The sequence below is a fragment of the Puma concolor genome, chromosome C1, assembly GCF_028749965.1.
Source record: "Puma concolor isolate L17-30 chromosome C1, mPumCon1.1.hap2, whole genome shotgun sequence".
Classification (NCBI taxonomy): Eukaryota; Metazoa; Chordata; class Mammalia; order Carnivora; family Felidae; genus Puma; species Puma concolor.
Window position 1 is genome coordinate 199854861 of NC_141674.1, and position 23201 is coordinate 199878061.

At 34.9% G+C, this 23201-nt stretch overlaps 2 protein-coding genes across 3 annotated transcripts in view; one reads left to right on the forward strand and one right to left on the reverse strand.

Moving 5' to 3' along the window:
• Positions 1-23201, forward strand: part of SPAG16 (sperm associated antigen 16) — a 1014588-nt gene that overhangs the window by 318758 nt on the left and 672629 nt on the right. The gene's annotated exons all lie outside the window — the stretch shown is intronic.
• Positions 1-23201, reverse strand: part of LOC112848374 (dnaJ homolog subfamily A member 1-like) — a 90134-nt gene that overhangs the window by 53824 nt on the left and 13109 nt on the right.

The following is a 23201-nucleotide window of genomic DNA, read 5'->3' on the forward strand; positions in this document are numbered from 1 at the left end:
CTACTTTGTGGGAAATAATGTGTTATTTATGTGCAGTTGTCAGTGAATAAAATACAGATAATAATTCCTGAATTAACCTACATTGTTATTACCCAGGAGAACTTGATTTTCATATGAGGATATATACCATCCTTCCTCCTTCTTGTTAAAAATGGTGCTATTGTTTTATAAACATAATGGTTATGGTTATTACGTGTTACTTTGGGTTATTTTTCCAGGAATTATAAATCATATAGATATTCATATTAAATCTATATCTCTTTATCTATATCTATATATCTGTCATCTATCTGTATCTGTGCTAGGTTCAGTGATGCACAAATCAGATCCTCTGTTCACTCATCAACCTTACAGAATTGGTGAGGTATGGGTAGGAAAATAGACATGAATCATTACAAGATTAAATACAGAACTGAGATCTGATGTATGAGTAGCAGTTCATAATTTGTAGGAGTCACCAGTGGGAGCTTAAGACCTCCACTAACAAAAGGGTAAAACTATGAAAGACCTGAAAGGCCATATAGAGAAGCACAGAATATTCCAGGATCTAAAAGAAAGCCAGTATGGAAAAGAGCAAAAGACCAAAAGGGAAAAGAGTGAAACGTGAAACTACAGTGGCTAGCAGAGTCCACAGCATGCAGTCTCAAAGACACTGGATTAGGGATTTTGGTTGCTGTTTCAATAGCAAAAGAAAGTAAGTGTTAGTTAACAGTACAGTTAAAATCTTTGCTGTATTGAATAGGAATATAATGATTGAAGATATGCTTACCCATATATCAAATACTAAATAAGGAGGCATCATTTGAAGTTTGAAGACAATATTTAGGGCAATTTAATATTTTTATGTTAGTTTCATGGAATTCAGTAGCAATTATTATTTTTCTTAAGGAGCTTGTAGTTTGGTACACAATGTACAGATAATAAATTAACAAATATAAGAAATATTACAAATTAGCATCAAATAAGTGTAACATATTATGAGTTGCTGAATGCTAGGGAGGGTTTGAAAATGAAGAATAAAATAATAGAACTGAATATTTTAACAGGTTGTACAATCTATAGTGTAGATGAGTTCAAGCATTAATGACAGCATGATTCTGGGAAGATGGTGGAATAGGAAGCACCATGAATCTGTGTCCCCATGTATACAACAATTGCACTGGCAGAAACTGTCTAAGGTAACTTTTTTGACAGTCTAGAGTCTATTGAAGACTTGCAGCGTCTAGGCTTAGAAGATACGTTGCATTTAATTTTAGTCAATTTCGACTCTTAAACTAGTAGCAGCTACCCACCCCCCACTTTCCAGTCCCCAAGCAGGCAGTTATGCATACGTATTTTTATAATACAAAAAGAAAATTTTATAGTGAGTTCTTAATTCTTCCTGTATACTATGACTATTGCTCCTGTAATTTTTGTCAATATGGCTTAAGTTTTTATACATAGGCTCAATTTAGATATATGCGAATATGTTAAAATTATTCACAAGATAGCATTCAACAATCTGTGCTTTTCAAATATGTTAAACACTAAGCAATGTTTAAAGATAGTAACCGAAGTACATTAAACTGATGCATTTCATATGTAAAATTAGGTCATAAGTTTTTTAAATGAGATCAAGGCTTTTTAACATTTTAAACCTAGTGAAATTGGTGCTGTCAAACACTTTTGCATTGAGATTACTAAATTTTTATGGAAAGTAATTTGATAATGTATGTACGAAAAATCATAAAAACATTCATCCTGTTTGACCTTACAATTGCATTCTGACAATCTACCATAAGAAACATTAAAACATTCTGACACGTACTTATTAATAAAAATGTACTATGAATTATTTTTGTTTCTTAAATAAAATCAAACAACAGCCAAAATGCCTAAAAATACAGAGTTGGTTAAGAGGATAACAGTTCAGGGGCGCCTGGGTGGCTCAGTCGGTTAAGCACCAACTTCTGCTCAGGTCATAGTCTCGTGGTTCATGGGTTCGAGCCCCACGTTGGGCTCTGTGCTGACAGCTCAGAGCCTGGAGCCTGGTTCAGATTCTGTGTCTCCCCGTCTCTCTTCCCCTCCCCCGCTCATGCTCTCTCTGTCTCTCAAAAATGAATAAACGTTAAAAAAATTTATATCAGAAGATGAGGATAATGGTTCATACATTTGATAGACTACCGTATGAGTTATAAAAATAGTGTGTACAAAAATTTTTAATGGCATAAGAAAAGGTTCATGACATTATGGTAATGGAAGAAAATAGTAAATTAAATTCTATTTATGGTATGCATCATGTATCAGTGTTCTATTGTCACCGTAACAAATTACTTCAAGCTTAGTAGTTGAAAACAATAAAAATTTATTATATTATATTTCTAGAAGTCAGAAGTCTAAAATCAATCTCAGTGGGCTAATACATCGAGGTGTTGGCAGGGCCAGTTTCTTCTGGAGGCTTTAGAGGAGAATCTGTTTCCTTGCCTTAGAGTTTTTAGAGCTCTCCTCATTCCTTGACTCATAGCCCCTCATCATATTGCCTTTTCTCCCTCTGCTTCTGTTGTCACATCTCCACCACTAACACTTCAGCCTCCTTTTTACAGGAATCTTGTGATTATACTGGGCTCACCCAAGTACTCCAGGATTGTCTCCTCATTTCAAGATTATTAACTTAATCACATCTGCAATTTGCCTTTGCTAACCAAGGTAACATATTAACAGGTTTTGGGAATTTTGATTGGACATCTTTTGTGGGGGGGGATAATTCTGCCCACCATACATAGGATGATCATATTTGTCATTTAAACCAGGATATTTGAGAGTGAAAGAAGACACTATTAATAGTTTTTTAGATCAACAGAGGTAAGCAGGAGTTGTTCTTGGAAAACCTAGGTGAGTGGTCACCTAAGTATGCAACTAAAGTGATAACAAATGATAAAATGTCTAAGTTCAATTGGATTTCCATTTTAGAAAAGGACCTGTTTTTGTTAGTTTGGGAAAATTTAATTTTTCCCTTTTTCTTTATAGTTCTGAAATGTCATAACTATATGTGTCTAGATGTGGACGGACCTTTATATTAATTATACTCAAGGATTTTTAGATTCTAATCTCAGGATAAATAGATTTTCTTTTTTTTAAGTTTTATTTATTAATTTTGAGAGAGAGAGAGAGGCAGAGAGGGGCAGAAAGAGAGGGAGAGAGAGAATCACAGCAGGCTCCACACTGCCAGTGCAAAGCCATATGCGGGACTCAAATTCATCATGTACTGCGAGATCATGACCTGAGCCAGTCAGATGCCTAACTGACTGAGTCACCCAGGCACCCCTAAATACTTTTCTTACATATAAGAAACTTTCCTTCTATTATTGCTCTGATTTTTTCTTGTTTTTTTTTCTCTTTCCACTTTGTAGAACATATAAATACATGTAACATATATGTTGACCTTTTTGAGTAGGTTCTCCATGTCTCTTAAATTGTTTTTCCTACATCTTTTTAAAGTTCTGAGATTTATTCCATTTTATTTTCTTATTTATTAATTTATTTATGTCAGCTTGCCTGCTTTCTGGGTCTGTGGACTCTGATTTTGAAGCATCTCATATATTTTGCACAGCATTTCCTCTGCTATGGCTTCTCTTTCAATATTACAATATTTCCCTTTCCATATTTCACCTTCCAAAAACTTATAAAAATTTCTCGTTCCCTGATGGTGCTGTTTTCTACACTTAGTGATGATACTGATTAATTTTTTAAACCTTTCTACTGTAATTTAGGAATTTGAGGAGCATGTGTTATGCTCCCTTAGCTTTATAATGTGAAGCTAAATTATGGTGGCATAGTATTTCACTGTATGGTTCATTTACCCATGCATTTATTATAAGTCGGTTCTACTTTCTTAGCCGTTATGAACTATTCCATGATGGATGGATCTATATCTATATCTATATCTATATCTATATCTATATCTATATCTGTATCTATAACTATCCATATATATGTGTGTGTGTGTGTGTGTGTGTGTGTGTGTGTGTATACATATACACACACACACACACACACACGAATTGGGGACACATCCTCATTATGTCCTTATATTAAAGGTGAAAGCTTTGTTGACATTAGGACTTTCTTTTCCACAAGAAAGGTTTTACATTTTAAATTTCTATTAACTTTGTATAAGAATGCCTATACAGTCAATTCTCCATATCCACAGTAGTTATGTTCTATGAAGTTGCTGTGAATACTGAATTAGTGAATACTGAACTATTGCTCCTAGGAGAAATCCTGGGCTATGCTCCTGAGAGTCTCTGGCCACAACATTTTCACCAATGGATCAATATATAATCTTGTTTATGGGTGCTTCTATTTAAAGATATCTTATTTAAAATATATTACTGATTTGTTAACATTGAACTAACTGTCAGTGGCACTATAGCTCATGCCTAGTTGAAGGTTATCTGACACACACATTTTCTCCATAAGGCACACCACAGCCTTCTTGCATATAGGAGGAACACTAGCCAGTACTTACTATGTCTGGAGGCTGAAATTGATCTATTTATAACAGTGAAATTACCAACAAAAAACAAAACAATGTCATAAGTGTGGCACTATAAAGTTTATGAAAAGAACATTTGTTTATAGTTTCAGAACTGAATAAGCAGGTAAAGTGTTATCTTGCTGACCTTGTTCACCTAGGAGCGTGTGGGTTGTGTGATTTAAATTTTTTACAGAGAACCTCCAGGAAACCATGAAAGCACTGAGTTTTGATTTGAAGGTCACAAAAAATTTTTACTGAGTAGGCAAATTTGCGAATATAGAATCACTAATAATAAAGATTCCTTTCTACATACTCCATAAAACAAATTAACTTGACAAAACAAAAGTGAATCCCAAAAAACCCATTTCTTTTCCAGGAAGTAAAGTACTTTGTTTATTTCAGGGAGGCCTCAAGTTTCTTGTTGCTATATTCACCAGTCATTAAATTTCCCTTTCTTGGTCAATCACAGAAAATGTGGAGTTAATACAATACTATCTTTTCCCCATTTGTAATAAAATTACTATGTAATAATTTCTTCTCCAAAAGTATAATTCGTTGTTTTACAAAACAACTTTTTTTGCCTCTTCTTTCAGTAATAAAAATTCTTACTGTATGATGAGTGCTTTCTACATCCTCTCATATGTATAAGAGGAGACCCTTAATTCATTTTACAGATGTAGAAGCTGAGGAATAGATCTACTACATAGTTCATCCAAGTTCACCCAGTTGGTAAACAGTGAAGTGAAAGTCTTATCTGGGTAGTTTGATTCCATAATGTACCCTTATTAAAGTATCACTATTCTCTCTCTCTGGTGGATCCAATTGATTTTTTACTTTTTGAAATGTCTTTATTTTCTGCCTTTTCAGAGGAAAGCTTTCTCTTCAAAATGACCAGATTTCTTTGTTTTCTTGCTGAACATTTTAGACCATAAATGAAAAAACTAAACACTTGTCTTGTATTCCCATTTAGGTCATCTATTTGGTTTTTCTGTTTACTGGGTTAAGGAAGAAGAGGAAATATGAGAGCAATATTTATTAAAATTTTATTTTGTGATTCATAACTGGGGTAAAGAAATTATTTTATTTAATCCTCATGATAAATTTGTGAGGTGCTATTGTAATTCTCTGTTTATGAAATAGGAAATGAGTTTTCGAGAGACCTAAAATCCCTTACTTCACTCAGATAGTATGTACAGGTTCCCATTTGTGTGCAGCTCCCTCTGCTTGAAGAGCCCATGCACTTCCTCCACAAGTGGCAGTGCCTATTGAGATGCTGCAGAATATAGTAAGAGGGAAATATCAGGAAAGATTAATTTGATTAGTAGCTGTTTGAAAGCCAAATTATTTTTGAGCTGCAAGAAATTTTAGAGATCAGCGGGTTCTGTTCCTTTATTTTACAATGAATAAATAGGACCAGAGAGGTTAAGTGTTTTATCCAAATTCATACAACATAGGTGTAGCAGAGGCAGGACTAGAATTTGGTCTTCCTTCTTTACTAAACTTTGTTGCCATTTATAAAAATTAAGAGTAATTTTAATTAGTAAAATATTAAAAATCCAACCTGATAAAGGAGATTAGTGACAAAAGTTATACAAAATGAATATTACTCAGATTTTAATTCTTGCTTTACTTTTGAAAGTTTGGATTTCTCTCTCTTTCCCCTCCCCTTCCCCCAACCCCCTGCCCCATGCTTTCTAAATCTTACCAGGGGACAATTGGGAAGTTAAAGGCAAGTACGTTAATTGACAAATATGACAAATAGTGATAGGGAATGAAATGATGAGGAAGGAAGAATTTCTCAACATAGAGAATAAAAGAAAACCAGAGTTGTGTGGAGAGTTCATAGGATGGGAAATCATTCACATAGACTTGAATGAAGAGAAGGATGAAGATGGTACCCTGAGAATTAAGATACTGTACTTATCTCCAGGCTGCAAAAGCAGCACTCACCATGGTCAAAATACCAGTAGTTTACTTTGTATGCGTAACTGTTCTATAACTGACATTTATTCCCATAAAATTTACTTCTATTATAATAAAAAATGAAATATTCATATAATACTTAGAAATTTTAAGACTAGAAAATATAAAAAAATATATAATTAAATTCACTTGATGCATAAATATTATTTTTTTGTAACCAAATAAAACTATTTGGCAATAACAGTGGGATATTACTAACTGGATGATTGAGATTCTTCAACTAAGCATTGCCAGTTGTGTTTTTTCATCAATAGAAACTTCTAATGGATTTATTCAACTGTACACCAAACTGGAGAATGATTGTTTTCATAAAAATTTAAAAAAAGGCAAAAAAAAATCATTGTGACTTAAAGAATTTTCATTAAGGAAATAAAAAATATATTCTTGATGGTGTAGAAAGTGACATTGGTTGCTGATTAGGAACTGGGAAGGGTGCTAGGTGGGGCCTGGAACTCTGAGGGTGAACAGGCTGAGTGACCAGTAACTCCTCCAAGGGAGGTGGCTGTAGTCAGCACTGCATATGAACCGAGTCTCCAAGCCTCTTGCACATATTTTTATCCTATCAGACTTCACTTGCAAAATACAAATTCAAAGGTAACAGTATAAGGAATTTCAAAATGGCATCTATAGAGCATTAACTCTAGAAGGCTCTCCTGAGTATGGGACTCTGTGTCAGAGTGCTAATTGGATGCTTGTGCAGCCAGTCCTGAGTAATAGATACTATTATTCCTATCTGCAGGAGGTCTTTAGTGATGAAGGAAGTATATTCTAGTTAATGTACAAGGTATCTTTCTACTCTCACTTTTAAAAATCATCTACCACAGGGCTGGTAAACTATCCTATTTTCTAGTTTCCACCAATTATCTGATGGGACAGGGTGTTATTTTTGAGTGGAGAAAATGAGGAAGCTAGTATTATGGTCCTTACGGCCTCTGATTGAGTGCATTTCTCGAATCCTTCAAGTTGCTTCTCTAAGATTGAATCCTGTGAATATTCCCCAACAAGACTTATCTGTCAATGAACAAGATATATATAGATATCTCAGAGGTAAATATATGAATGTTTATTAATCTATTTATTCCTCCATTCTTCAGATATTCTTAAGTATTGTATTAAGTGCTAGGGAAGCAATTATAGAAAAAGACATAATTTTATAATATAGTAATATTGAAAAACAGTGATGAATCAAATATACAAATAAATGTATACTCTAAATATATATTGCTATGAAAGAAAAAAAATGTGTTGTATGTAATGAAAAAGTAGGATAATGACTTAAATTTTATTGGTTCTAGGACTTCCTGAGAAAATACAGTTATAGTGTCAAGAGTGAGGGGACTATAGTCAGGGAAAGAGATAGGGAAAAAAAGTATTCCCAGTGCTAAAAACCCATCAAGTGTTAAAAGTCCTAAGATGAGGAGGAACTCAATCAGAAAGAAAGTTTCTTTCAAGAAACTGAAAGAAAGAAAGCCAAGTTTACTTGGACCAGGATGATCTATGGGGACAATGGTGAGAAATCATGTTGGAATGCAGAGAAGGATCAGAACAGCTAGTCCACGTTATGGAAATTTGATTCATTCAAAGTCAAATAGGAAGAACCGAAGGATTTTAAGTATGAACATCACATTGTTTGCCTTTCATTTTATGGTATTTCTTTTGTGTGGAGTGGATAAGAAAGGGCAAAAAGGAATGCAGGCAGACCACTTAAAAGCTAGGGTAGCAGTCCAAACTTGACTAAGTAAGAATAGTGAGAGATGGATGGATGGATTTGTTTTAGAAAGTGGAATTGATTGGGTTTAGTGATGAATTTTTATGTCTGAAGAAAGGTTTTTCTAACTTTGGCATTTGGTAGATGCCATTTATCATAATCATGATGACTATTCAAAAAGCATTTTGATGGAAGGATATGAGGTCATAAAGGGTTTAGGTTGGGGCAAGAGCAGTTTGAAATTACTGTTGCCTTACAGTTGACAATCAGCTCCACTCTTCTAGTTTTGACATCCTTTGCATCCTATAAAACTTAGTGGTAGTGTTAGAATCTCCTTGGTGCTTTCCTGATGTCCCCCACCCTTCCCTGTGCATTCTGCACTTCTCTTTTCCATGAGCACTCATGTACATTCTTTTACCCCAGGTAAGCAATTGTTTCACTATGCTTTGTACTATAGGGAGTTGTTTACATGACATAGTTTACTGAACACAGAGTGTTGAAAGTAGGGATACAACCTTATATCTCCCAGTGACTTGCACTGGCTTTGCAGATGGAATTTAGTGTTGCTTTTCAAATTGATTATTACCTCATGGAATATAGCATGCTTGTTTCAGCAACAGGTCTATGTGGTTTTGTTTCTTGTTTATTTTTATTCTGTTCTTGGTGATCTCTCTGGTATAAGCATGTGTGATAAGCATATGACATTTAATAACAACTGTGTCCTATAATCAAATCCCTTAAGTACTAGGCTGTTGGATATCCTCCCGTTTTGGCATCAGATCTAAAAATTGAAAATCCACATTTGGAAATTTAGTTCGCCACAACAACTAAATTTATTTCAAACTATATTTTTTATACTCTTTATTTTTGTTATGATAGAACTTCTGTCTTTTCCTACTTGTTTTATTCAAGCAGTTGTACCTATTATCACTATAAAGCCATCTATATGTTAAAATGGCATTTATCACATAGGAATGTGGCTTTATTCTCACACGTCTGACACTATAAATTTATTTCTGGGCCTGTTCCCTTTTATTTGTGTTTAATAATTTGGTTATCTCTCTATTACTAACTTATAGTTTGGATGCATGCTAGTCAGTCTGGCATTTTCTAATGAGAGCAAAACTCTGGTACTGAAAAAAACAACAACAAAAAACCTCAATTGATGTCAACAGCTATGCCACGTACGTGCTCAGTCTTATAAAATCTATTTTGAGTTTATTTTTGTGAATGGTGTAAGAAAGTGGTCTAGTTTCATTCTTCTGCACGTTGCTGTCCAGCTCTCCCAGCACCATTTGTTAAAGAGACTGTCTTTTTTCCAATGGATATTCTTTCCTGCTTTGTCAAAGATTAGTTGGCCATAGTTGGCCATCGTTTTGTGGGTCTAATTCTATTCCATTGGTTTCTATTCTATTCCATTGGTCTATGTGAAAGACCTTTGTAGGCCTTTTGTAGCAACGTGGATGGAACTGGAGAGTATCATGTTAAGTGAAATAAGTTATACAGAGAAAGACAAATACCATATGTTTTCACTCTTATGTGGATCCTGAGAAACTTAACAGGAGACCCTGGGGAAGGGGAAGGAAAAAAAAAAGTTAGAGAGGGAGAAAACCAAACCATAAGAGACTCTTAAAAACTGAGAATAAACTGAGGGTTGATGGGGGTGGGAGGGAGGTGAAGGTGGGTAATGGGCATTGAGGAGGGCACCTATTGGGATGAGCACTGGGTGTTGTATGGAAACCAATTTGACAATAAATTTAATATTAAAAAAATAAAAATAAACTCTAGAAATGCATGGATCATGTTTATAAAGACACTTCCAACTTTGCCTAACACCAATATCCCAATAAGGACTCTACATTCACTTTTGTATTAAATTGATCCTTATTAATGTCCAGTTGATAGGTTTATAGAACTTCACTCTCACCCAGTTTGAACTATACACCTATTTATTTCAGAGGGCAGAAAACAAGGTCTACTGATATTAATTTTATGGAAATTTCAACGTCCTTTATTTATAAATATAAGAGGGTTTGGTGTGGTTAATGGAAGAAGAAGAAACTAGGAATCACACTGAGCCATGGCTACGTATGGCTCAGGAAAGAAAGCCAACTGAAAGGAAAGCACAGGGGGCTGGATGTGAAGAGACACATCCATGGTCTAGGAGAGTGGCGGTTATGAAAGAGTGGAAAGGTGGATACGCAATGAAGCACCTTACTTACTCTGGTAGCCTAATGCATTTCTGTATAAAGTGCAGAAATGCATTAATACACTCTGAGATCCCTTGCCAGTTAGGATGAAGACAATGAATGAGGAAGGCAATGGAGAAAAGGTTAATTGCTCTCTCATGGTCATGTTCTTTCCACTCTTGAGCATCTAGTTTTAGATTTCTCACAGGAAAAAAAAGTGATTTAAAAGAATAAATCATTTTGAGTTTATTTTTGTGAATGGTTTAAGAAAGTGGTCTAATTTCATTCTTCTGCATGTTGCTGTCCAGTTCTCCCAGCACCATTTGTTAAAGAGACTTTTTTTCCATTGGATGTTGTTTCCTGCTTTGTCAAAGATTAGTTGGTCATACATTTGTGGGTCCAATTCTGGGTTCTCTATTCTATTCCATTGGTCTATGTGTCTGTGGTTGTGCCAATACATACTGTATTGATGATTGCAGCTTTGTAGTAGAGGCTAAAGTCTGGGATTGTGATGCCTCCCGCTTTGGTCTTCTTCTTCAATATTACTTTGGCTATTCAGGGTCTTTTGTGGTTCCATACAAATTTTAGAATTGCTTGTTCTAGCTTTGAGAAGAATGCCAGTGCAATTTTGATTGCGATTGCATTGAATGTGTAAATTGCTTTGAGTAGTATTGACATTTTAACAATATTTTTCTTCTAACCCATGATCATGGAATGTTTTTCCATTTCTTTGTATCTTCAATTTCCTTCATACGCTTTCCATAGTTTTCAGCATACAGGTCTTTTACATTTTTGGTTAGGTTTATTCCTAGGTATTTTATGATTTTGGTGCAATTTTAAATGGGATCAGTTTCTTTATTTCTCTTTCTGTTGCTTCATTATTGGTGTATAAAAATGCAACTTATTTTTGTGCATTAATTTTGTATCTTGTCACTTTGCTGAGTTCATGGATCAGTTCTATCAGACTTTTGGTGGAATCTTTTGAGTATTCCATGTAGAGTATCATGTCATCTGTGAAAAGTGAAAGTTTGACTTCTTCCTTGCCAATTTTGATGCCTTTGGTTTCATTTTGTTGTCTGATTGCTAACAGTGGTGAGAGTGGACATCCCTGTCGTGTTCCTTATCTCAGGCGGAAAGTCTCAGTTTTTCCCCATTTAGGATGATATTAGCTGTGGGCTTTTCATAAACGGCTTTTATGATGTTTAAGTATGTTCCTTCTATCCCAACTTTCTCGAGGGTTTTTATTAAGAAAGGATGCTGAATTTTTTCAAATGTTTTTTCTGCACCTATTGACAGGATCATGTGGTTCTTATCCTTTCTTTTATTAATGTGATGTATCACATTGATTGATTTGAGAATATTGAACCAGCCCTGCAGCCGGGAATGAATCCCACTTGATCATGGTGAATAATTCTTTTTATATGCTGTTGAATACGATTTGCTAGTATCTTGTTGAGCATTTTGGCATCCATATTCATCAGGTATATTGGCCTGTAGTTCTCTTTTTTTGCTGGGTCTCTGTCTGGTTTGGGAATCAAAGTAATGCTGGCTTCATGGAAGAAGGACCTGAATGTGAGACAGGAAACCATCAAAACCCTAGAGGAGAAAGCAGGAAAAAGCCTCTCTGACCTCAGCCACAGCAATTTCTTACTCAACACAGCTCCAAAGGCAAGGGAATTAAAAGTGAAAATGAACTATTGGGACCTCATCAAGATAAAAAGCTTCTGCACTGCAAAGGAAACAATCAACAAAACTAAAAGACAACCAACGGAATGGGAAAAGATATTTGCAAATGACATATTGGATAAAGGGCTAGTACCCAAAATCTATAAAGACCTCACCAAACTCCACACCTGAAAAACAAATAATCCAGTGAAGAAATGGGCAGAAGACATGAATAGACACTTCTCCAAAGAAGACATCCAGATGGCCAACAGGCACATGAAAAGATGCTCACCATCACTCCTCATCAGGGAAATACAAATCAAAACCACACTGAGATACCACCTCATGCCAGTCAGAGTGGCTAAAATGAACAAATCAGGAGACTATAGATGCTAGTAAGGATGTGGAGAAACAGGAACCCTTTTGCACGGTTGGTGGGAATGCAAACTGGTGCAGCCACTCTGGAAAACCCTTTGGAGGTTCCTCAAAAAATTAAAAATAGATCTCACCTATGGCCCAACAATAGCACTGCTAGGAATTGACCCAAGGAATACGGGAGTGTTGATGCATAGGGGCACTTGTACCCCAATGTTTATAGCAGCACTTTCAACAATAGCCAAATTATGGGAAGAGCCTAAATGTCCATCAACTGACAAATGGATAAAGAAGATGTGGTTTATATATGCAATGGAATACTACTTGGCAGTGAGAAAGAATGAAATCTGGCCTTTTGTAGCAACGTGGATGGAACTGGAGAGTATTATGTTAAGAAAAATAAGCCAGGAAGAGAAAGACAGATACCATGTTTTCACTCTTATGTGGATCCTGAGAAATTTAACAGAAGACTATGGAGGAGGAGAAGGGGAAAAAAAGGAAGTTACAAAGAGGGAAGGAGGCAAACCATAAGAGATTCTTAATTACTGAGAAGTGAGGGTTGATGGGGCGGGGGAGAGGGGAAAGTGGATGTTGGGTATTGAGGAGGGCACCTGTTGAGATGAGCACTGGGTGTTGTATGGAAACCAATTTGACATTAAATTATATTTAATATAAAAAAAGAATAAAACATATACATGAATCTGGATAGAAAATATTGTTGGGTCAGTCACAGAACTGAATAATTGAAATTCATGATGTGAGCCAGACATTGAGGTTAAAATAAAATAATATAATATAATATGATAGGATACAATATAATAAATTAATAAAATATAATAAATATAAAGCATTGAGGGAATCCAGGAGAAATTTTGAAGCAACTGTAAAGAGTGAGCTGCTCTGGGAGTTAGGAGGTCTCAGAGACCCCAGTCCAAGCCATATTCTCTCAGCTGCTCTGAGAAATTGGGCAAGTCCAATTCTTGGTGCTTCAGGTTCCTAATTTGTAAAGTGATTTGGGTAAACTAAGTGATTTCTGAGATAGCCCCCTCATCTAATATTCAGTAAGGTATAATATTAATAGAAAGGCAGGAAAACTGTATCTAGGTGTCTGTGTTAGATACAATAAAGAATAAAGGGATAGAACTACAAAGTCAAGGACATGGACAATAGTAGTTCTTGATCACCTTAAATGTCATCTTATTAAGACTACGTTTTAGGAAATACAAGTAGAAATGGTAAAGAAATAAAAATCTCTATATGCTGAATGTAGCAATAAATATTAGCAAGTCATGTGTCACATATGTAGAGATGAGAAGAAATGTGGTCAGTGAATATTGTTTTTCTATTTTTACAAAATTCTTTCTTTGTTTTTTCCAAAGAGTGGTGAGGTACATATGTAGGGTAGAGTACATAATTAATTTTATATAATTATAATTGAGCATATTTAATTAAAAGTCCTATATTTTAAAAAGTACATTTTATCTACGTTTAATTTTCTATGTTTTTGTATTGATACAGGTGCTTTGATTTTTTTTTTTCAATTCATACACTATTGGCCTTAGAGACACAAGGACACACACTAAATTCTGTTAAAATAATTCAGGAACTCATCCATGCATGGGATAATTATGATCATGAGCATCTAAGGAAAATTAGTGTGTAATGTCTTAATTAAAGATAGGCAACACAATTTTACTTACAGATTGGATTCTATTAAATCTTTAGAATGGTATATTTTCATTTTACTCTTGTGTAATTAATATTTAGAATAGCTTTTTGGTTAGCACATTGCATTATTAATGCACATTTTGTGAGAAATGTATGTTAAAAAAAGTCTCTTTGGAAGATAGCCCATAAATTTTGTTATTATATTAAAATGCAAATTTTGCCTCTTGCTTAACAGTTTAAAATACTTATGAGTTGCATATTTTCTTGTTTAGAGGTATTAGCTGAGAAAAATTGTTAAAATCCGTTTTATTTTATTTGGATGGGGATTTGTTTTCACATTTTTTAACCAGAGTTGGGAATCTTTCCCAGTGGCATTCTTAACTCATAGATATGATGTGAATATTGTATTTGCTTTAATCTGATCTTGTTTTCTTTAAGAAAACTGTGATTCATATTAGTAGCATATTACCAAAGCTACATAGCTATTAAAGTTTGAGCCTTAGGATAGAAGAGTAAAACTTTCAAATTCTTATTACTGCTCTTGTCACAAGATGTTATTGTTTTGGCTGTGGTATTCCCTCTAAGGCAGCCTCTAAGAAAAACATCATTTATCTTAGTTTAGCTATGAGAATTCCACAGGAATCCTTTCTTCATTTGTAAAAATGAGTTTTTAGAAATATCCACAAATAGAAAACTAATAGTTAAGAACAAAACTCTGTAATGTTTGGTAACACCAAATAAATGTTCTGCTGAGCCTTTTTTATTAACAAAAATAAATGAAGAAGAAAAAGAAGATAAAAACTCCCCAAACTTTATATTCCTCAGTACTAAACTAGGACAATGAATCCTCTGCTAGTCCTAGTGGTTTTCAGATTAGAAGTGAAAAGCTCCCGAGTTTAAAGAGAGGTATTCTGTTGGAATGAAAAGAAACTGGATTTCTTAATTCTGGGCAGCAGCTTATTAGCACAGTATGCTTCTCCATGCAAATATCATTGCTGCATCCCTCCCTTCCACTCTTTATGCCCACCTCCTGCAGAAACTGTGCACTATTAGAAACTTTGATTCTTATGTTCGCGGGTGCAATTTAAGAAAACCAGCCTTTACTTCACAACATCTGATTTTGTTTGCTTCCTCCTAGAAGATTAGATTTAGAAATCTGTGAAAATTAGATTCTCTACCTTTCATTTGGCAAACGTGTTTTCTCTAATTCTTAAAATTTACCTGAAAATGATTGTTGAACAGGGAATCATGTGTTGCATAGAGTGATTTCATTATTGTTTAGTAGTTTTTTAATAATACTAATAATTTGCTTCATGTCACAAAAGTAATGTTTCTCATAAACTGTTATATCACTCTTATACTCTAGAATTTGACAAGAGGGTTATTTTTTTGTTTTAAATCATTGATTTGTGATTTTTTTCTAAAAAGGTAATTTTCCAATGATATTCAGCTCTTTCAAAATCAAAGTTTTTCTTCTTGAGTTTAAATATTTAGTATGCCATATATGTCCTAGGAAAAATAAGAGAGACTTTTCACATACTGATAATACATACATTAATATTCCAAAGCTAACTCTAACTACTGCAGATTGATCATTGGAGCACTAATTTGCTCACCCTATGCATGCAAATATAAAATGTCTCTCTTGTCTGTGTTACTTCTAGTTTTTAATGTGTTTGCAATATTTTAAAATGTTAGGGTTCATTTTGGAATGTCTCAAATCAGCAAGCAAAATGAAAGCCATTAAAAAATTAAATGAAAATTAGAATTTCAAGGCAGAAGTATAGGTAGTTCTCACATGATTAACCAAAGGATGTCAGAGCTCTTTCTCCAGTTATTTCCAGAAGGCAGTCCTGCAAATCAGGAACCACCACCATGGTTACTACAAAGTGTCAAAACAACTATGAAAATGATTCACTGCAATCATCCATGATCAATTCCTAGATTATTTTCAAACTGAAAGAGGCCCAAAATTATATTAATAATTATGTAATTAGTCTTACATTAAACAAGGACATGGGATAGTCTTTGCTTTGATAATTGTGTCTTTAACATACTAGAAAAATATGATGGCATACTAAAACAAAGCTTTGACTCTCATTGTTTAAGATAAAGCCATAATAAAAGTGCAAAAGTAAGGAATTTTAAAGAAAATATTAAGGAAAATATAGGACCCTGGCTATGGTAGCCATTCTGAAGGTGATATAAGACTCTTGGAGGTTCAGGAAATGGTAGTCCAATGTAGCCATTTCATTTCCAGAGGTGTTAGTTGATTTTAAGGAGCCAAGATTTCTCAAAGGACTCTTGAACCAAGACGTCTTGTTCTTGGGAAGAAGCACATTACTTGGGTGGAGATTGGAATAGTAACCAAGACAGCATTTTGGAGCTACTTGTTTTACAACCCCTTTCCCAAAAACATGGTCTCTCTCCCTGGTGCTTCTGCTGTCTCTTATTTCCTGTCATCTTCTCACCAAGACTTCTTTCTTTATCCATCCTTCCATGTATATAATGAGGAATTGACTCATGTGATTATGGAGGCTGAGAAATCCCAGTCTACTGTCTGTAGGCTGGAGACCCAGGAAAATCAGTGGTGCAGTTCTAAGTTTGAAGGCCTGAGAACCAGGTGAGCTGACTGCAAGAAAAGAGTGATTTCACAGCTCAGGCCCTTAGGCAGAAGGGGCGAATTCTCCCTTCCTCTGCCTTTTGTTCTATTCAGGTCCTTAACAGATTAGATGGTGCCCATCTACATTGGGGAGTAAAACAGATTATACTGAGTTTAACAGATGCTAATGTTAATCTTGTCTGGAAACACCCTCACAGACACACCCAGAAATAGTGTTTAAGCAAATATCTGGGCATCTACAGATGCAGTACAACTGACACATAAAATTAACCATTGCACCCTCTAAATTTGGATGGTCTTGAATTAGCCACTCCACTCTTAATATACTAAGTTATGGCTGGGGTGCAACAAAGATGCCAGATCTATATAGAGCTGTCATCTCTAGGACATTGTTGATGTCACTGATGGGGAATAGGATCCTTCAACCTAAGGATGCTCACACAGCAGGTAAGAAAAGATCCAAGGCTAAAGCCCAATTTAGATTAAACTCATTGTGGATCAAATATTGTCACCATTTATCCAAAAACATTTTTATAGATGAGCAGCACATAGATATTATTAAGTGACTAAAAAAATTTAGCCACATAGGGATTTTTCCCTTTAGGAAACTTACATATGAAATGGATCTCAGTAATGCGGAGGGGCAATTGAAGTCCTATAGGCAGGAAAGGCTTATTAGAAAGCTGTGAAGGATTCCACATTAATTTCTGAATCTGTTCAATCACTCTATTTTTCATTTCCCTTTATTGTTTTCCTTTCACTTCCAGGAGACTATTACTATTGTGTTGTGCCCTGGTCTAGAATTCCCTTCTTGTTCTCACTCAATACTTATCGTAATTTAAATATGATAAACATTTTTTTTTTTAACTTTTTTAACATTACCATTTGACAATTAACTCTTCTTAAGACTTTCTTCTTTGGAATCTCTAGCACCACACTTGTTTTTCTTGTATCACTCTTTTGCTCCCAGTTTTTAGTTTTCATGTGTCATCTTATTGACTGCCTACAATTATTCTACTAGAGGTCTATATACGCACCCCTTTGCTCTTCTGTCCTAGTAAGTCTATTCTCATAGAATACATTTTTGCATCTCCTCACCCTATAATACCTATTCCTAATCATATTTCCAATTACTTTGAAAATACTTATGTAGATGTTTATTGCCTCACCTCAATATATTTAAAAAATTAGAGCATCACCTGCCCACCCCTCAATAAGGCTCTTGCAAATGACTGATTCTCATCCATGATTAGGTCTATAACTTACTTCCCTCTTTGTCTCCTCTTTCTCAAATTTCAGAGTTTTGACATTTTTTGCCCTTATTGAAAATAGTCAGGTTTGTGAAATATTTGATCTCTTTTCTTTTATATTCAAACTTTCCCCATCATGCAAGGATGCAGATATCACCACACTCATGAAATTATCTGATTGGTACAGTCTTTTATGATCTTTGTCTATAAGTGTGTTTTCCTAATACCATATAAATTAACAATCATTAAGGAGATATTTTAAAAATAGAAAGTTATATTTCTAGAAATTCCTAGAAATAGAAAAAAAGTTTTACGAAAAAGTTACTTTTCAGACTAACAAGATTATAATGTTGCTGTAGACAGGCTTGTACTGCTAATACATATTAATTTTAAGGTTCATTTCAACATATAGTTATTGATCTAGATATTAGAATAGATGAAATCTAAGTGTCCATTAATAAGAGATTGGAAAAATAAATTATGATACTTCCATGTAGTGAAACATTACACAGTTTAGAAAAATAAGGATTCACCCATATTGGCATTTGTCCTACAATATTGTTCAGTGGGGGGAAAAAGCATATTGCAGAGGAGGGTACATAGTTTAACATCACGTGTATACAAAACTTTGCTCATATGCAAATATGCATGCCATTTATTATGTATAAACATACATACATACACACATGGAAGGTCTTGAAAATTATTCACCAAATTGTTAATGGTGGGAGGGAGTATAATGATTACTTTTACATTTCATTAAATCTTGAAATTTTGTGATAGGATTGAATTAATATTATAATAAAACTAATTTACTACAAAACAAGAAATGAAAGAAAAGAAAGAGGAGTTGAGAAATACTTAGAACTTCAAAGGAAATACTTATTCCTTCCCAGTTGTTGAATTATTGTAAAAATGAAAAAAAAAAGTCTCAAATGGTATAGTGCGTTCTATATGAAGTGTCCACAACTTTCATATTTAAGTGGCAAGTGTCATTTACAAATAGAGATATTTTGAAAATTATTAAGTTGGCCCTTTTTCTTAATGTTTCTAAAGTTATTCATGTTAATTATTTGAAAAGTATATAATACTTGTCTTTATCTGAGAAGTGTTATAAATTTAAACGAATTTAATTTACTTATGTACTTCAGAATATGGAGACTTAATCTAATAATAGTAATAATAATAATAATGATGATAATAATAATCATCTCTGTATCAGTCCAAATGACATGCTGTTATAACTTTGTAGTTATGTTTTATAGTTTGAAATTTCATCCAATTCTCTAAGACAACTTCCTTGAATCCTTTGTGATTTGATTTGGGAGCAAATAAGATGTGACAATTATTATTCTTACAAGTCACTACAGTCTAAAATTATTAGTCATTACGGCGCCTGGGTGGCTCAATCAGTAAGCGTCTGACTTCAGCTCAGGCCATGATCTCATGGCTCGTAAGTTTGAGCCCTGCATCGGGCTCTGTGCTGACACTTCAGAGCCTGGAGCCTGCTTCAGATTCTGTGTCTCCCTCTCTCCTTGCCCCTCCCTAACTTGCTTGCTCTCTCTCTCTCTCTCTCTCTAAAAATAAGGAAACATTAAAAAAATTAAAAAAGGATGTTAGTCATTATAATCTAAAATTGCCCAGACCTTACAAAACCTCACTGTTAATTGAGGTCAGTGCCTAGTCACTGCTCCCAGAGCCACCAGGGAGAACACTGTTTTCTGCCTATGGTGCTGTCTTTTGGCTCTGAAAGATGCAAAACAGAAAGATGGTAACTGGCAACATTGCCTTTTGGTTTCACCTTACCAGAGCCCTGTGGTTTGTAACACAGAAATGGGCAGGGATACTCTACTCTTCAACTCTTCAAGATTCTATCATGACAATGCATGTACAGCAGTTTCTTTCCCTACGACCACCTTCTAGCCAGGCTTGGAGGAGGTTTAGGCAAAAGCTGAACTGGGAAATGTGTACCTTTCTGTCTGCTACTGTTTCCTTTTCTCACTTTTTGAGTCCCTGCTTGCAGGCATGCATCAAACATCTTCCTAAGTCTTTCCTAATGAAGGATACTTTCCCTGAATGCAAATAAGCTTTTAAAAATGGATACCTGGTGGTATCTCAAATTTTAAAATAGAGCTAAATATCAATTTAAGCTTAGCTTGAAGTTCTGTGACATGAGACAGATTTATAAGTTTCCTTAACAATAATCATCAAAAATTGCTTTTACTGGAAACTTTACAAGAAACATTCTTTACTAACAAATTTGTTTGTTCTTTTGCTTTCTCTCAGAATTTCAATTGCTATTTTCAAGAACCAGATAAAAATTGAAAATTGATATTCTTTTGTAGTCTTGCTACCTCTTGAAAGTCTAGTACTCCAGAAAGTAGAAGCAGCCAAATAGTACACTTTGAGTTAAAATTGCACTGGTAGTATTAATACAAAGAACAATTGTAATTTTGCCTTAATTTCCTTTTTTCACACTTACCATATGGCATTGAAACTATAAATACATTTAAAAAACATCTCTGGGGAAACTTTTTTCATTTTCTAAATCTTTTGTCCTAACTATATTTCACAAGTCACTGTTGTTCTAGTGATTTATGTGTTTGCCATATTATCTATGATGAAAATGTAAAGTTACTTTGGGTAGAAAGACTACCCATTAATTTTATGGCTATATGATTCTTAGGACTAACATTTGTAAATGAATGTGATAAAGATGTTAGAGAAATAAGTACTATTTAAAACGTTTTTGTTTGTTTTTTAATAAGTAAGTGAGGTCCTAAGGATAAGGCACTTGAAATGGGAGTCTAAGTGGGAGGGCCCTTATATGCCATGCCTGTAGTGTTCAGATATCTACACTGAAGGTTTTAATCCCTGGTGAGAAAGGGATTCTCACTTTGGATTATGGGGATGGTCAAATTCATGACACCCACCTAAACTTCACAGTAAATTAGCACATAAACTCAGCCCAGGGAGGAGGGCATAGCACACCACTTCCGGCCACATGGGGGTTGCAGTCTGGAACAGAATGAACTAATAGGGGCTGTAGAAGGCAGGTTTTGTAATGTCAAGAAGGTAGGGTGACCCCTGGTTCCCAAAGGTGGATGTGGTTGGCTTCTTTGAATAGACAGCAGGGAACTGAAACCCATCACTCAGGGATATAAAAGCTATCCCTTTGATAAAATTTGTTTGGCTTATTCAGAGGAGCAGACTTGGGAGGGGAGCTTGCAAGTAGGCCATTCAAGGCCTTCCTGGTTTCACCAGATTTCATGGCAGCACATAGTACCAGGCCTTAGTTTTAGGCCTTATAATACAAAGTAACACTCTGTTGTCTTCTGTTTGTGAGGAAGAAATAGCTCTCTGGTAGTTTAAAAAAAAATGATATTTTATGATAAACATGGAAATCCAAGGTCCAGAATTATAGCACGACAGCAGGAGCCAAATTTGTATTCTGTTTTCTCAAAAAATGGTCTCTCCCTTTTTCATGGATATTTCTGCTCAACTATGTGTTTCTGATGTTTGCTGTCTCTATTGACTCTCCCTCTTCCTAATAATCTTGGATGTTCCATAGAACTGCTCTCCTCCACATTGGAAATACTTGACTTTCTAGCTCTAACACCTGCTAACAACAGGCACTCTCCTTCTGTGCTTCCAGGTTCAAATTCTTGAGAGGGTATCTATCTTAAAATTTTGCATTCTTGGGGCGCCTGGGTGGCGCAGTCGGTTAAGCGTCCGACTTCAGCCAGGTCACGATCTCGCGGTCCGTGAGTTCGAGCCCCGCGTCGGGCTCTGGGCTGATGGCTCAGAGCCTGGAGCCTGTTTCCGATTCTGTGTCTCCCTCTCTCTCTGCCCCTCCCCCGTTCATGCTCTGTCTCTCTCTGTCCCAAAAATAAATAAACGTTGAAAAAAAAAATTTTAAAATTTTGCATTCTTGTAGAAGCATTGGCACCAGGCTAAGTCATGGGCTTATGGCAAGTTTATGAATAACATACCTCTGAAACAGGCATCCACTCTGATTATAGTTAGCCTTAACTGATGTAGACGTTGGGATATATGACAAAACATGGATAAACAATTGAGTAGATACTGAGGGAAAAGATTACCTCAAGGAGGAAAGGTATGGGAAGCAGGACCTTCTAGAATGTACGTAGCAAAATACCTCAAAGTATCAAATCAAGTCACCTTCTGCAGTTTTCTCTTTCAGAAAATAAAACTATAATTTCTCATCCATCAAGTAAATTAGTGAATCACTCTGCATTTTTGCTCCTCCTGCCCCCTGTCTCCTCTTCTCTAAATATGTTTTTTTTTTCTTAATATTTCTCTCTCCTTTTAAATTGAAAGCCATTAATTACCCTGGTCCAGACCCATTTCCTTGCAGCGTGAGTCTGTTAAAGCTGTCCTCTGTCTCCTCTAGGCTGTCTTTCTGCCATTCCTTCCTATACCCAGCCTAACTTATCCTAATGAAACACTAGTTTCAACAAATCACCTTATGTACTTCCCTGTCCCTCCTGAACTGTCCTCAAAGCAATATTGAATTCATTTTTATGTTATGTATCTGCCCTACCTCTTGACCAAAGGGGAAATGGCTGTCTAGAAAGTTCTACATCTACATAAGAGACTGGAATTACAGGGTAGGAGATCAAGATTTTAAAAGATAATAATAACCTTCAGGATTCATATGTGTTTTGTTGTATTTGTCTGTTTTTCCAAATCAGATTATAACCTCCTGGAGGATAAGAATTAAGTCTCATGGCTCTTTTTACCCCCATAACCCACTGAATCATATACACTTTTGATGATGGTGATACTGTTGCTTTCCTTACTTTTGGTTATTTGATTCAACTGCTTATAAGAAATTAAGTGTATCTATTATGTTTTATCTAATGGAATTTTACAGAGTAAAAATATGACATATCTTAAAGCCACAGACTGAATGATGAGTCCCAACAATGAATTCATAATCTTTTTAGTGATATTACAAAGAACTCACTTGTTGATTAGAGGGTAGACAAAACTTTTTATTATAGTGGAAACAGCTTTTGATTGAAAAAATAGGTTAAAATCATAGAATTTATATAATAATAAGGTTATTCCTGGGGAGAAAAATCACCTAATAAAATACAAGTTTGAATTAAATAAGTAATTACTACTTCACATGCAAAGTGTGCATTGGAAGATAGATATATACCATTAACTATATACTTTATTGAAATCAATGAATTAT